Genomic DNA, 14,553 nt, shown 5'->3' with positions numbered 1-14,553 from the left:
CGCGAGAGGTATTTTATTTCCCTCAAGTCCGCCGGCAAGCCGGTTAGGACCCCCCTATCCGCCACCTGGGACGCGCCACGTGGGAGTATCACCTCTCCCCCTGCTACGCCTGCGTAGCAGGTTCGTGGAAACGATAACTTAAAAAAAACATGTAAACCTTCCCTGTCCTTGTAAAACTTCATACAACTTTAACTTTAAATCGGGGATAGAGAGTGATTTACCTTCTCGAGCTCCCCTTCATTTTGAATTTGAGGTGACTACGTTTTAGTAACTGATCTTCTATTCCGTCTTAATGTGTTAAGTTCAAATTTTATACGAGACACCTCCATAGTTTGGGATTAGCCCCTGTGTAATAGGCCTAGTGCCCATTAGGTTTCATGTATGAGCGCAAGCAACGCCTCCATTCATATTGGTATTTTGGGCCATTTAAGTAACCTATTTTTTTCCTTTAAGGCCACGTAGGCTGGGTACGAGGTACCCCTGTTTAATTCTTGTAGATTACGCCTCAATGGCAAGTAATTGTAAAGCATTGTGTTGCCTTCAATAGGCTTGAATGATTGAGAGCGGGTCAGCTCTTTCGGGTATTTGAATAGTGCGTCTGAGAGGCTTGTGATTTAAAGGTGGGAGCAAGTGCTCCTTGTACGAAGGGGTTTTCTGCCCCTGGGATCAAATGTGTGACTTGGCAAAGTTGAGCTTGTAGCTGGAGGAATGTAAAACGGGGCTCGAAGACCAAATCTTGTAACGAACTGTAATTTGTAATTTCTTAATTTGTTGATCTGCTACTTGGTACCTGTTATACTCTGTTATTTGTTGATTTTGAAAAGAAAATATAACCTTTGTTAAAGTTTTAAATGAACTTTAATTTTGTAGTTGAGACCTATTCCAGCCCGCACCTTCTTTCACCTCTGCCTACCACGGATATCTCCGTAACAATAACAATTGAGGTCAACAATAAAGAACAAAACAAAGGCAAAAGAAACGAGGAAAGTTGAAGATTGAACGTAAAACGAAGCGAAGAACTTATAGCTAGGCACTGTAAGGTAAATACAGGTATAACACGTAAGTAATGGTATATTACAGTAAAAAATAATAATAAATAAATAAATGAATATTTTGTGTTGTGCAGAGTAAGAGTAGCATGCCTGCTTCTTACCCGGAAGCCCCGGGTTCGATTTGCTGCCAGGTCAGGGATTTTTACCTCGACCTGAGGGCTGGTTTCGAGGTCCACTCAGCCTACGTGATTAGAATTGAGGAGCTATCTGACGGTGAGATAGCGGCCCCGGTCTCGAAAGCCAAGAATAACTGCCGAAAAGATTCGTCGTGCTGACCACACACCACCTCGATATTTGCAGGCCTTCGGGTTGAGCAGCGGTCGCTTGGTAGGCCAAGGCCCTTCAAGGGCTGTAGTGCCATGGGGTTTGGTATGTTGTGCAGTGATTGAGTGTAAGAGAGGGCCTTGGTCCAAAAACTCTGGCACAAATTAAGGCTCCAAGTATCTGTCTGTCTATATTTCTAATTTATCCATCTAAAGTATCTACTTCTTAACTAAGTCGTGAGAAATCACATTCTTTTCATTTTCAAATCTTTCATCGTCTATAACTACATGTTTACTCCTTGTTCGAGAGTTCTAAGAGACTGGTTCTGTGTTTACCCCTTTAACGTAAGCTCTCTGCGACCAGCAGAATGTCATGTTGATGAACCGCGGCGAGCAGGTACATGTGTCTGCCTGCCGGACTTCCTGAGTTATGACGTGTTGAGAGGAGAGCGGGCCCACCTCTCTACGTTAGGAGCCCCCGAGCTTTACTATTAGAGCCCCACATCCATCACTGTACGCATCATACTTCATCATTTTGACCGTGACAAATGGGAGGGAAATTTCTATTTTCCAAAATGTTTTTGTGATTGTGATTATTTTTAAGGGAAATTAGAACGTGATTTGCTCGTAAGAAATACTATGCCCAGGTTGCCTGTCGTGTGTAAATATCGTGTCATTACTAGGCCCAGAAAATTTAGACTGCTGTTTTTCTACATCCGCTTCATTGCGCAGAGGTCGAAGAATTCATGTCTACCTGTTCTAATCGCTGATGGGTTAATCATTAAACAGTTGCAACGGTAGTGCCGCCTAATAGAGATAAATGACTTAGGAATACACGGAGCACACATCAACAGTAATCATTGATGATTATGATGATAATTGTTGTTTAAAGGGGCCTAAATCTAAGCTATAGGCTCCTGGTGATAGGCGGTGGAACGAAATGAAGTGGTCATACAGTTTTTAAATGTATCCACTAACTAGAACTTAAAACGACTGATGATGGAAATTGATTATGAATTTTAAATAATCAGTGGATATAATTCGCAATCCCTTATTTTGTGATAAAAAAGAGAATACGTAGATTACGGAAGAATAAGGCATTGCCTTGAAATGCAATCATATAAATAATTCTAATTGGAAGTTAAAATAACACGTTATAATACACAAAGACAAACTAAAACAGAACCAATAGAATGAAAGGTACTTAGCAATAAAATTAAATTGTTTTAAATGCTATTTTTCGGGGCGTCGACCCATGTGGATGTTTTGCCCCTAAAATTAAAGTTAAAATCGAGCAGAAAAAACACTTTTATATGCTATCAAACAGGTCACTATCCGCCATAAAAGAGATGACGTGGTCTGCTGACTGCACTTCATCTCGTAGGGTCAGGGAGATGGTGTAACCGTCCAGGCTTCTCCAGTCATATTAAATTAGTGTACAATTCTATGACGCGATATCACTCGATATCAGTATTATCTGCCATCGGAAATTATTCATAATGAGATATTAATTTAACTTCAATCATGTGTAAATGAGGCTTTTGGAATCATATTGTATATATTAGAACATAATTTATTATTTATATTATTATATTATGTAGGAGAGGATTTCATTATATAGTGTATATATGGTCAATGTTGAGACAGAGTTGGTGTCATTTCATCTCATACTTGTGTACACGGAAAAGCATTCTTGAAGCGGGGAAGTTGGATGATGATGATGATGATGATGATGCTTGTTGTTTTAAGGGGGCTAACATCGAAGGTCATCGGCCCCTAATGCAACGAAATGGATGACATGAGACATGGAGTTAAAATTTTAAAAAGTATCCACTGACTAGAGTTAAAAAGGAATGGTGATGAAGAAAAATGAGGGTGAGATTAAAACACTCAGTGGATCTAATACGCAATGCCTTATGTTCTATTAAAAGAAAAGAAAGTACAGGAAATCGAAGGAATAAGGCATTGCCAAGTAATACAGATATTAACACATAATTTACGTTAGACGTTCAAATAACACATTAAAATACGCAATACAAACCAAAATGAAGTCAATGAGATAAAAGCGCGACTGACATAAACCACACTAGGAAAAAAGACATCATCATACACGATAAAACAGACCGCTATCCCTCATAAAGCGGATGACGAGGTCTGCTGACTGCTCGTCATCACGCAAGATAAGGGAGATAGTACTCGGAAGGTTAATACTACGGCGCAGATCGACCAGGTCCACGCACTCCGTAAGGATGTGTACCACGGTAAGATGGTCGCCGCAGGCACACACCGGAGGGGGTTCTCCTTTCAGTAGATGGGAGTGCGTCAAGATACCGTGGCCGATCCGAAGGCGACATAGTAACACGGCTTCCCTCCGCGAAGTCCTCCATACCTTCGTTGTTCCTTTTATCGCTCTCAGCTTATTGGGAAGTGGAATGGCCTGCCACTCCATCTCCCAATGGGACACAACAAGGGGACCATGGCCACATGACCCTTTAAGTCGCCTTCTACGGCAGGCAGGGATTACCTGTGAATGTACTCGACCCCTCCCATCCACAGGAGGTCCAGCACATTATACCAAACCGCAATCAATGTCCGCGCCTAGGTCGCCCCTTTTAGTCGACTCATACGACAGGCAGGGGGTACCGCGGGTGTATTCTTCGTGTGCGTCCCCCACCCGCAGGGGGTAGTGTGTTTGGTCCGCGAGGGGTATTTTATTTCCCTCAAGTTCGCCGGCAAGCCGGTTAGGACCCCCCTATCCGCCACCTGGGACGCGCCACTTGGGAGTATCACCTCTCCCCCTGCTACGCCATCGTAGTAGGTTCGTGGGGAAGTTGGATGACTCACGGGTTTAACTCATGAGCAAAGGTAGTATAAAGCGATCCGCGCGCGAGGTTAACAAGCCAGGCATCTACATCATCGCCACGCCTACTGGTTACTTGTGAAGAATGAAGAGAGGGAGATGATAATGCGATCTACGAATCAGATGCTTCGTTGTATTGAGATTTGTTATTGAGCTCCTACCAAGAGTGGGGAGAGCCCGGGGATATATCATCTAGTGCGGAGCAACCCTTGTCACGACACTACCAGAACCACAACTTCTTTTTGTATTTTTGAGGCAGTGAGTGGTCGCTTCGAGACATAGCTATTCTTCGTACAGTGTGTTGGCGCTTCGGCACAGTACTTAGCTGCTCTGATGCTGTCGGATCAGGGTGAGACGAAACAAGCTTACGGCTTGTGATATATTCAGTAATTATTCTGGACGAAGAACTACGTTTAGTTGAAGTCCACGGAATTTGGTACAAGTCTATTGTATCAGTAGAATAGCTAAGTTGGATTGAGATTTTCTGCTAACATGGAAAAATTCATATCTCTGAATTTTCTCCTCCTACGATCAACGGTGATCAATTTTCACAAATACAGGGCCAATGTCTAATTTAAAGACTAGGCAATTAGGGAGTGCTAGTCCAGATATCCCAAACCATATCACAGAAGGAAGGAAGGAAGGATGTCCAGAGAGACAATTCTACAACGAGAAGAGGGGAACGAGTAACCACGGAAGATAGATGACCTTAACGGAAGCTGTAATTTGAGAGCTTCAATTAGATAAAGCAAGCAACAGTTAATTTCAGTAACGTAAATTATAAAATCCCTCCAAGCTTTAAGGAACTTTTCCGATTCATCTCATTTTTTTATAATAAATTCATTTTATTTAATATTGCGTTAATTTTCTTTCTCAAGCGATACTTAATAGTTAATTATTTAAAATCCTACCACTGTGATTTAAGTATAAGTCTCTATGCTAGTAAATACAAATTTTGCTTTACAGTTTTGTTTTAAACTGTAACGCTGGCGCCCAAACATTACGTAGAGAAATGGGAAACCATGGAATGATAATTGATTCTATTTGCGTGGCATATTGCGGGCAAGCCACATACAGTTATATTTATATTCATATGTCCCCAGCTATCAACTTTCGTCTCCCCAAGTGTGGAGCTTAGGAGAGCGAACAGTTACAATGGTACTGGATAGTTTTAGACTACGGTGAAGATCGACCAGGTCCATGCACTCCGTAAGGATGTGTACTAAGCTAAGTCAAAATAATCTGTCGATGTAACGGTATTAAGAAAATTTAAGATGGTCATGACTTCGTAGGCATTCCGATTAAACAATATGAAGAGTTCTGAGGCCTAGAGAGTATTTATTTCCTCACCTCGTTAATTTTTGTCCTACATAAATATATTTCTATTGGTTGAACGTCGCAGTAACACGTCGAAGACTTTTTCGCGACGCAAGGATAGGAAAGGGAAAGAATTGGGAACGAAGTGGATTTTGCCTTAATTAAGGTACCTGGCGTGAATATTGGAAAAAACGGAAAACGAGCTTCAGTGCTGCCGATAGTGAGATTCGAACGTAACAGTTCCTGAGTGTCAGGTCATAACTACGTGACCCTAACCACGCATACAGCTAGGTCGGTCCAGTATTCTTCGAGTGATCGTCCATTTACGCCATTTTCCTCAATTCTATAGTCACTTTTCTTGCCTTATTCATCAATTGGGGATGATGACCTCGTGTCTTTTCTCCTAATCATCATGATAAGAACCACCTAGCCAGTAATGATCACACTTGAATGACTCACCAATACGAACTTACATTAGTGAATATATCCGTCGCCATACATAGTCTAAAAACTGGAAAAATAAAAGTGAGTTAAATATAAAGAAAGGCGAAATTAAATTAGTACAGATGAAGGAGTTCTGCTGTTTGAGAAGTGTCACCGAGACACGTCTCCTTAAAGATCCTGAGAATTAATAAAATAACCAACTTGATGAACGGATAATGTGTTGATTGTGCGCGGAAGGACCGCGCGCTCTAGCTGGAGTAACATTTGTCCAGACTCATTTAACTGAAGACAAGATTTCAATGTAGGAAGTGGCAATCTACTTATTCCAATATTGATGATTATCGCTCCAAGGTAGTGAGATTTCCAGAATATTTTCAATCGCACTGTATTTGAATTAAGATGAGGACAATTACCTGCCACATTTAACTTCTGCGCTGCTGTCCTTCTCAGTTCAAGTTGGCGGGTTTTCGATCCCGGCTCAGTCCCGCGGTATTTGAAGATGATGAAATATGTCGGCCTCGAGTTGGTAGATTTATTGAGATGTTAAAGAACTACGGAGGACAATTCCGACACCTTCGAATCTCCGAAAATCGTAAAACCAATAAAATCATTTATTATTATTTAACTTATTGATATAATTCAAGTGTAGATTGACATGATATCGTTCTACTTAAAGCTATAGTATTTTGAGCTAATTCAGTGGGAAGGCCAGGACGAAACACCAGTGAATGCGGAATGACATAAAAGTGAACATTCTGAGCTCAGCGTCAGGCATAAATAGAATAAACAGCCTGTTTATCCCGAGGGTTTCTTCTGGTAGCAGTTCCACTGATATATGGCCTTATAACAAACCAGAGGCATGTCCCTCCTTAGAAATATATAGCAGAGTATGCCGGATTTACCCTGCGGTGTAGGGGGAACGCGTCCGCCTGTCACCCGGCGGCCCCGGCATTGATTCCCGGCTGGGTCAGGGGTTTTTAATTGTAAATAATTAATATCCGTGGCTTGGGGACTGGGTGTTTGTGTCGTCCTTAACGTTCCTTTCCTCACATTCAACACTCTACACTTCCTCCATTCCAATTACACGCAGGTTCATATCACATGGTGCAAGTAGGGGCAAAAGATCTCTATAGGTCGACGCCCCGAACAAATAGCATTTAAAAACAAAAAATGCCAAATTTACGTATATAATTATACACTCACTGAATGCGTGTCTGGAAATAAACAGAGTGATTTCGTAAACAAATATTTTCTTGTATTCTCAGACAGCCAAGCAGAACTTAGCCTACGTCTTCATTGAATCTGAAATGGTTTTCTAAACTGGTAGACGAATTCCTCAGCGCACTATCAAACCGTGGAGAATACACCGATGTACATCCCTTGTGGGTTCCGCGTCACAGAGGCATTAAGGGATATGAGGAAGCCAACGAAATTGATTGCCCGACAGCGATCTGCATCACGCTTAATGGGACCACAACCAGCCTTTGGAATACCTAAGTGCTTCTTTAGAAACGTGATAAAGAGCTTGTCCAGGGACGAACACCTCAAAAGGTAGGAAGCAACCACGGGTATGACACATGGAAAACTGTCAATTAAAGGACAGTTTAATGAAACGACGGGAATAGTACTTACTGTAAGTGTAGTAGAATTCAGTTAAGGTTAACACAAGCACAGGACAGGACGTGTGAAGAAGCACATGAATAGTAATTTAACTACAACCTAGAATTCAGATCTTCAGGAACGAAACAGAAACTACGGTAGTCATTATATAATTTACAATATATTTGGGACTATAATCATCGAACCAAGGGAATTAAACCCCGAATATTTACTGGGATTGTACACTCTAGTTAAAAACAGAGGAATAACGAACAGGTGTAAACCCCAAACAAGGTAGAGCAAAAACTTTATAGGTTTCTTTCCATTCGGAGCAATTCTGACTGACCCTTGTTTCAAGAAAATATTAAAATTACTTATGTATATGCCGCCTTCAACTGCACTATCATCGCCTGTAATTATTTTCATTGTTACTAACTACACCCACAATTACCACTATTATTCACTGACTCTGGACTTCATATCTCTGGTTTGCAGATATCAATCCATGGCAGGAATTTCTGAGAATAAGTATGCCAACTATGAACTGTATATGAGAAAATCTGAATATATAGCAAACGAATGAAAGCACCTGCCGATTTAAATGAAAGTGAATTTATTTTACAATATGAACGGCTCACACAGGACCAATGATTGGCAGAGCCACCCCATATCACTTAATGAAGAGAACGCACAAGTGACCCTCCACATTCCACAGTCAGCCGCCATTTTAGCCCTCTCGTGTTCGAGTGCGCCTGTGGAATCTCCGCGAAGCACCCCACACTACTCAGTTTATAAGCTCGTTGCCGTAATTCAAGGGACTACGGCCTTTGCATCAACTTGGTCCGTTAATTAATGATTGTCATAGTTAAAAATTACGTGGGCATGTCCTTTTGTAAACGCTTGATGAATGTCTTTTCATTTTGGACAGGAGTCCAAATTACACAATCAAAGATGATTTACTAAAAATAAATTGCATTCACGTTCCAAACGCTACAGCATTCTTCACGATCTGCTGCTGTTAGCATAATTTTCATTTTTGTGTAATTATCACATCCCATTCTCCTCTTCATGTCCGCCAGGTACACTTTTGTAAGTCTACCTCGCTCCTTCTTCCCCAACTCATTGCCTTCCAGAATATTGCTGATGAAGATATTGTATCCAATGGTATGTGCAAAAAATCGATTTAAGTAATCTTGTTACAAAAGTCTATTCCAGCCTGATGGTCGTGATTTCTGAGGTGTCCCTCGTTAGGTCTCGACGACATGCCACCATAGTTAGCCGGTTCAAGTCTTGTTAGTCAAAACATATGTACCATCTAAATGTTGGCCCGATACGTAGGAGGGATAATAATAATAATAATAATAATAATAATAATAATAATAATAATAATAATAATAATAATACCGGGAAGTACACCTCAACGCTGCGCATTCAAAATTAGCGCCTTAATAAACTCCCCTATCGAGAAAAGTGGAAACTACTACAACAGGACCTTAGAACTTTAATCAGAAGCTGTCATCACTGAAAAATTAAGTAATTGTTTTGTTGCGAAGTTTCTTAATCTGACTGAATTTCTCCTTGTTTTGTTTGCCATTCATCAAGAAGTTTGGACATTCTTCCACAGATGAAACTACCAAAAGACTATGATCATGCACTCTGGTGCAAAGTGAAATAACTTATAATTTAAAGAAGTTTTGTATTTCTAGGCTGTCCATAACTGATCTACGTTCATTTATTTTTGGGTTGGCAATACTTCCTTTTCTTTCCGCCTGTTCTTATCTAGCCAATCACTATTTTTGTAGTTAATTTTCAACCAATCCCATATTTCTTGTTCACCGTGTTTACCCAATAAAATTTAAGAGAGTGTGCCCTGAATAATCTTGAATGATCTCGAACCTTCCCTGAGAGTTTTCACGTTTCTTGGTCAACTGATCGTCGTCTTTCTGACAGTGTGTGTGTTTAAGCAGGAGGCGGGCGGCCTCTTTCGTCGGCAGCTAGAACATCTAGGTAATGGCCACATAAAACCTTTCTTTCTTGCTACCTGCGCAATTTAATCCGGGGGAAGGGACCGATTCTTTATTTTGTAACCGTAGTTTTCTAAAATGTAAATTTTCTTTCGGCTAATGTAAAACTTCAGAAAATCTTTTAAATCGGATGAGTTACCCTCTCGAGCTCCCCTTCATTTTGGTTTGATGTGACTACATTTTGTAACTGTTTTTCCTTCTGTAATGTGTTAAAGTAATTTCTATACGAGTCACTCCAGTTGTTTGGGAATAGCCCCTGTTTCATCGGCCTACAGCCCTTTAGGTTCTTAAGTGCTCATTATCTTTGAGTGCAGTGTGCCTCCATTCACTTTGTGTTTGGGCCAGTTATCTAACCTGTTCTTGTTCCCTGAAGGCCCAGTAGGCTGGGTATTAAATACCCCTGTAAAATTAAGTTCCATTTGTAAATGGTGGATTGAGAGATCAGAGATTGATGTAATGTTGCCTTGAGTAGGCAGTAAGGAACCAAGAGCGTGTTTGCTCTTTTTCAAAGTTTTGGTAAGATTAACGAGTGCCTCTGGAAGGCTAGACATTGTGTTTTGGGAGAGAGTGTTCTGTGAATTAGGGGATTTCTGCCCTTAAATAAATGTGTGCTCTGTTGTAAATTTGAGCTGGGAGCTCAGGAATTGTAAAGCGAGGGGCTTGGAGCCCAGGATCTGTAAAGTTCACTAATCTTTGAATTTCCTAGTCTTGTTTCAAGATTACTTTTGTACCTGACATGTTGTTATTTGTAAAAAAAAATTCTGAAAAAATATAACCTTCAGTTCAAGTTTTAAATTAATTTTGATTGTGTAGACAGACCCATTCACCCCAGCACCTTCTTTAACCTCTTCCTGCTCCACGGGTAACCCCGTAATAATAATAATAATAATAATAATAATAATAATAATAATAATAATAATAATAATAATAATAATAATAATTTCGTGCTGTTATTTCTAGCCGAGTGCAGCCCTTGTAAGGCAGACCCTCCGATGAGGGTGAGCGGCATCTGCAATGTGTAGGTAATTGCGTGTTATTGTGGTCGAAGATAGTTTCATGTGTCGTGTGAAAGTAGCAGGGATGTTGGGGACAGCACAAATACCCAGCCCCTGAGCCATTGGAATTAACCAATGACGGTTAAAATCCCAGGCCCTGCCGGGAATCGAACCCGGGACCTTCTGAACCGAGGGCCAGTATGCTGGCCATTCAGCCAACGAGTCGGACCGTAGGAGGGATGAAGGTATAGAATTTATAATCACTATACATTGTTTGCGAGAAACCTGCATTGAATTCCAAATCTTTGCAGGGTGCACATATGGAATAATAATAATAATAATAATAATAATAATAATAATAATAATAATAATAATAATAATAATAATAATAATAATAATAATAATAATAATAACTGTATGACATCAGCTACTGTGTGAAGCATTTTAACTTGATACCATTATGGCTGCCTGCTCATCAATTTCGACGCTCCGTTTTAGTCTAGGCCTACTAGATGGCACAGTAAACCGAATCTCTCTTGGGCGTCTTTGGCTGAGTTTTAATGAATTTTGTCGAATGGACATGAAATGTGTCACCAGAGATCTTTTACACGAAGACATCTTACGATATGGAGTGTCACACGGACTATTTTCCGCCCTTCAAAGAAAGTCCGACAACCAATGCCGGGTTTGAACACGTTATCTTGTGATCCGGAGGACGACACTTTACCACTAATCCGCAAAGGGAGCTTCCAATGGAGTGAGAATATATGATGACACTGCTTTTGTTGGAGGCGTTAAGCCTTGTGCACACGTCTTGATATTTTTTGACACGAGGAGGATATGTGGTGTAGTAGCTAGTGTGATTAGTTGCCCACACCGCTTTTCACCCTCTCCCTACCTCATCACCACTACAAGCATCATCGTCCTAAGAAACTCGTGGAAGTAAAAGCCATACGCTAAATAAATATATAAATAAATAAATAAATAAATAAATAAATAAATACAAAAATGATATACAAAAGCATCACTGACATCACGTATTACGAGTATACTTCGATATAACAGCGAGGGGGATCAAAGGGAAGACGTAATATCTGCACGATATGAATAATTTAGCAGTAGTTCAATTGAACGTCATCACAATGAATATGGCATTTTTGAGCCTGAAGGGCTTGTGGTTATATTAATATGCATGTACTCCATGTTTCATTAAACTATGGATCAGATTTGTGACCCGAACAATAACATTTGTTGCTATACGAGAGTATTGAACTGTTGAGTGCCGTAGATCCACGTGTCAACTCTTATAGTACTTGTTCAGTGTTTGTCACAAACTGACAAGTCAGCCTTTGATAATAATAGTGATAATGCGTGACTTAAAACTAGGCATCGCAGGATTCCAAAAGCCATGGCATTAATGCTGTCTGTAAACCGATTTGAAGTTCCGATCGCACTGAGATATGGGATTGAAAGTAGGTAGAACTTTTCCGAAGTCGACTGGTTATTTTCTTATAGTGACGCAGAGTGCGCTTTCAGAAGTTTCGACTTACAACTATAACGTGCAGTGCTAAGATGACGATGACGATGATGATAATGATGATGATGATAATGATAGCCATCATTGGAGCCCGGATGTTGAGGCATTAAGAGGTTAAAATGCAAACTAAGTCATGAGTAGAGCCCGGAAGTTAGGCAAAATGACCTTTTTAAATGTGTGGATATATCAAAGCGTCACTTAGAAACAAACATGTTTACATACTTTTGGGAAAGGTAGGACCAGTTATTATTTTGCCTTTTTGCCTATTTTAGATTCCGTAGCCTATTTGATACTTTAATGCATTTTTTGCCTTAAGTTGTTGTAGATATTTCCTGTTGTTATTTGTGTATTTAAATTAATCAATAGAAAGAAAAGATTAATTCAAATGTAATGTATTATTAATGAAGAAAAAAATCATTTTAAGTTAATAGAGAAACAGTAACAATTACATAAAGGATATTTCCATATGACACAAATGCCTACTGAAACCTCCACAAGCCAAATGGTCCAGAGAGTTGCTAGGTCCCGCCCTTGCTGCGTAAAATTTAGTGCTGGTGGTCATTATTGTTTTAAGAGGAAGAACGACTAGGTAACCATCCTCTGATAACACTAATCAGAAGGAAAATGAAGAGGTCTGGTGTTTCGAAAAATGAAGGTATCGGCAAAAGAAAGTGAGGGACCACGAAGAGCGTGAAAATGAAAGACTCCCGACTCCCTGGGCCTCATAAATCTAATACCATCGAGGTCAGAAAATAACAAGAGTTGACCAAGGGAGGTCAGACAGGAAAGGTAAGAGCGAGGAACCGTCACAAGTAAGACTCAGCTAGGTAACCGTGGTCTCCAACACACACTCGCAAGTTGAGAGGCCCTGGTCCCCCTTTTAGTCGCCTTCTCTTACGACAGATAGCGGATACCGTTGACACAACTCTATCATCCCCACCCATAAGGCGATGTAAGAGTAAACACTGAACTGTGATGCAGATATGGGTTACGTTGCTTATATTAAAGCATCTTTATTATTTTAATGCCCATTTTTGTCATTATAACTGCCAATGTTAATTATTATCCTGCCTATTTCTTAAATGTTACGTGCTTATTTGCCTGCCTATTTTAGCGAACATAAATGCCTGAGCTTCCGGGCTCTAACCATGAGTGTAACAAGAACAATGCTGTGCAAAACTTGATGATGATGATGATGATGATGATGATGATGATGATGATGAGATTGTAGTTTAAAGGGGCCTTGCAACACGATCATCGGCCCCTAATGGTACGAAGTGTAACGAAACGATATGATAATTAAAATTTTAAAATATATCCACTGACAAGGATTTAAAAGAAATGATGGCGAAAAATGAATATGAGATTAAATCAATCAGTGGATCTGATTCGCAATGCCTCATTTCCTAATAACATTATACAGAATATTCATTATAATGGAATAAGGCATTGCCTTGAAGTACAGAGATATACATAAAACAAGTTTTAAATAACACATTAAAATACGCAAACACGAAATGAAATAGAGTCAATGGGATAAAACTGAAGTTAAAAAATTACACTAATACAAAATGCACTTTTACACACGATGAAAAAGGCCATGATCCCTCATAAAACGGATGACGAGGTTTGCTGACAGCTCGTCATCTCTTAGGATGAGGGAAATTTCACTCGAGAGTTTTAGACTACGGCGTAAATTGGTCAGGTCCACGCACTCCGTAAGGATGTGTACCACAGATGGATGATCGCCGCTTATACACACTGGGGGGGGGGGGGGTCATCCTTCAGTAGGTAGGAGTACGTTACTATGTCATGACCGATCCGCAGACGACATAATACCACAGATTCTCTCCGAGAAAACCGAAGCGAAGTCTTTCATATTAGTAGTTCCTTTTATCGCTCTCAGCTTATATGGGAGAGGAGTTGCCTGTCACTCCAGATCACAATGGGACATAACTAGATGTATCTGCTGAGAGCGAATGTCACTGGCAGGAACCCTGTAAGGCAACGAGGGAAAGATAACAGCCTCCTTGGCAGCCATGTAAGCTAACTCGTTTCCCTCTACACCCATGTGGCTTGAGAACCACATAACGTAATTCTTGTGCCGGCATCCAAACACCCGGCAAGCAGGTCCTGGATCCACTGCACCAGAGGGTGCAGCGAGCTCAAGGAGTCGGTACACAGAAGAAATTGCCGGCGCTCATCGGACAGTGTGTACCGCAGGGTTTCACAGACAGTAATGAGCCCTGTTGTGTACACATTACAGATTTCTGGTAGAGGAAAAAAACTGTTTGTCAACAACGAACGCTGCTGTCCTCGAACCATCCGTAAAAACAACGACCGAATCGGGATACCTACCAACAACGGACAGGAAGAGTCTGCGATAAATGGAGGGGTCCGTGTTCTTCTTCGGGACGGTGTGAAAATCAAGAATGATTTTAGGTCGCCGGATTGTCCATGGA

The sequence above is a fragment of the Anabrus simplex genome, chromosome 4, assembly GCF_040414725.1.
Source record: "Anabrus simplex isolate iqAnaSimp1 chromosome 4, ASM4041472v1, whole genome shotgun sequence".
In the NCBI taxonomy this organism is placed as follows: domain Eukaryota; kingdom Metazoa; phylum Arthropoda; class Insecta; order Orthoptera; family Tettigoniidae; genus Anabrus; species Anabrus simplex.
This window is presented reverse-complemented; position numbering follows the sequence as displayed.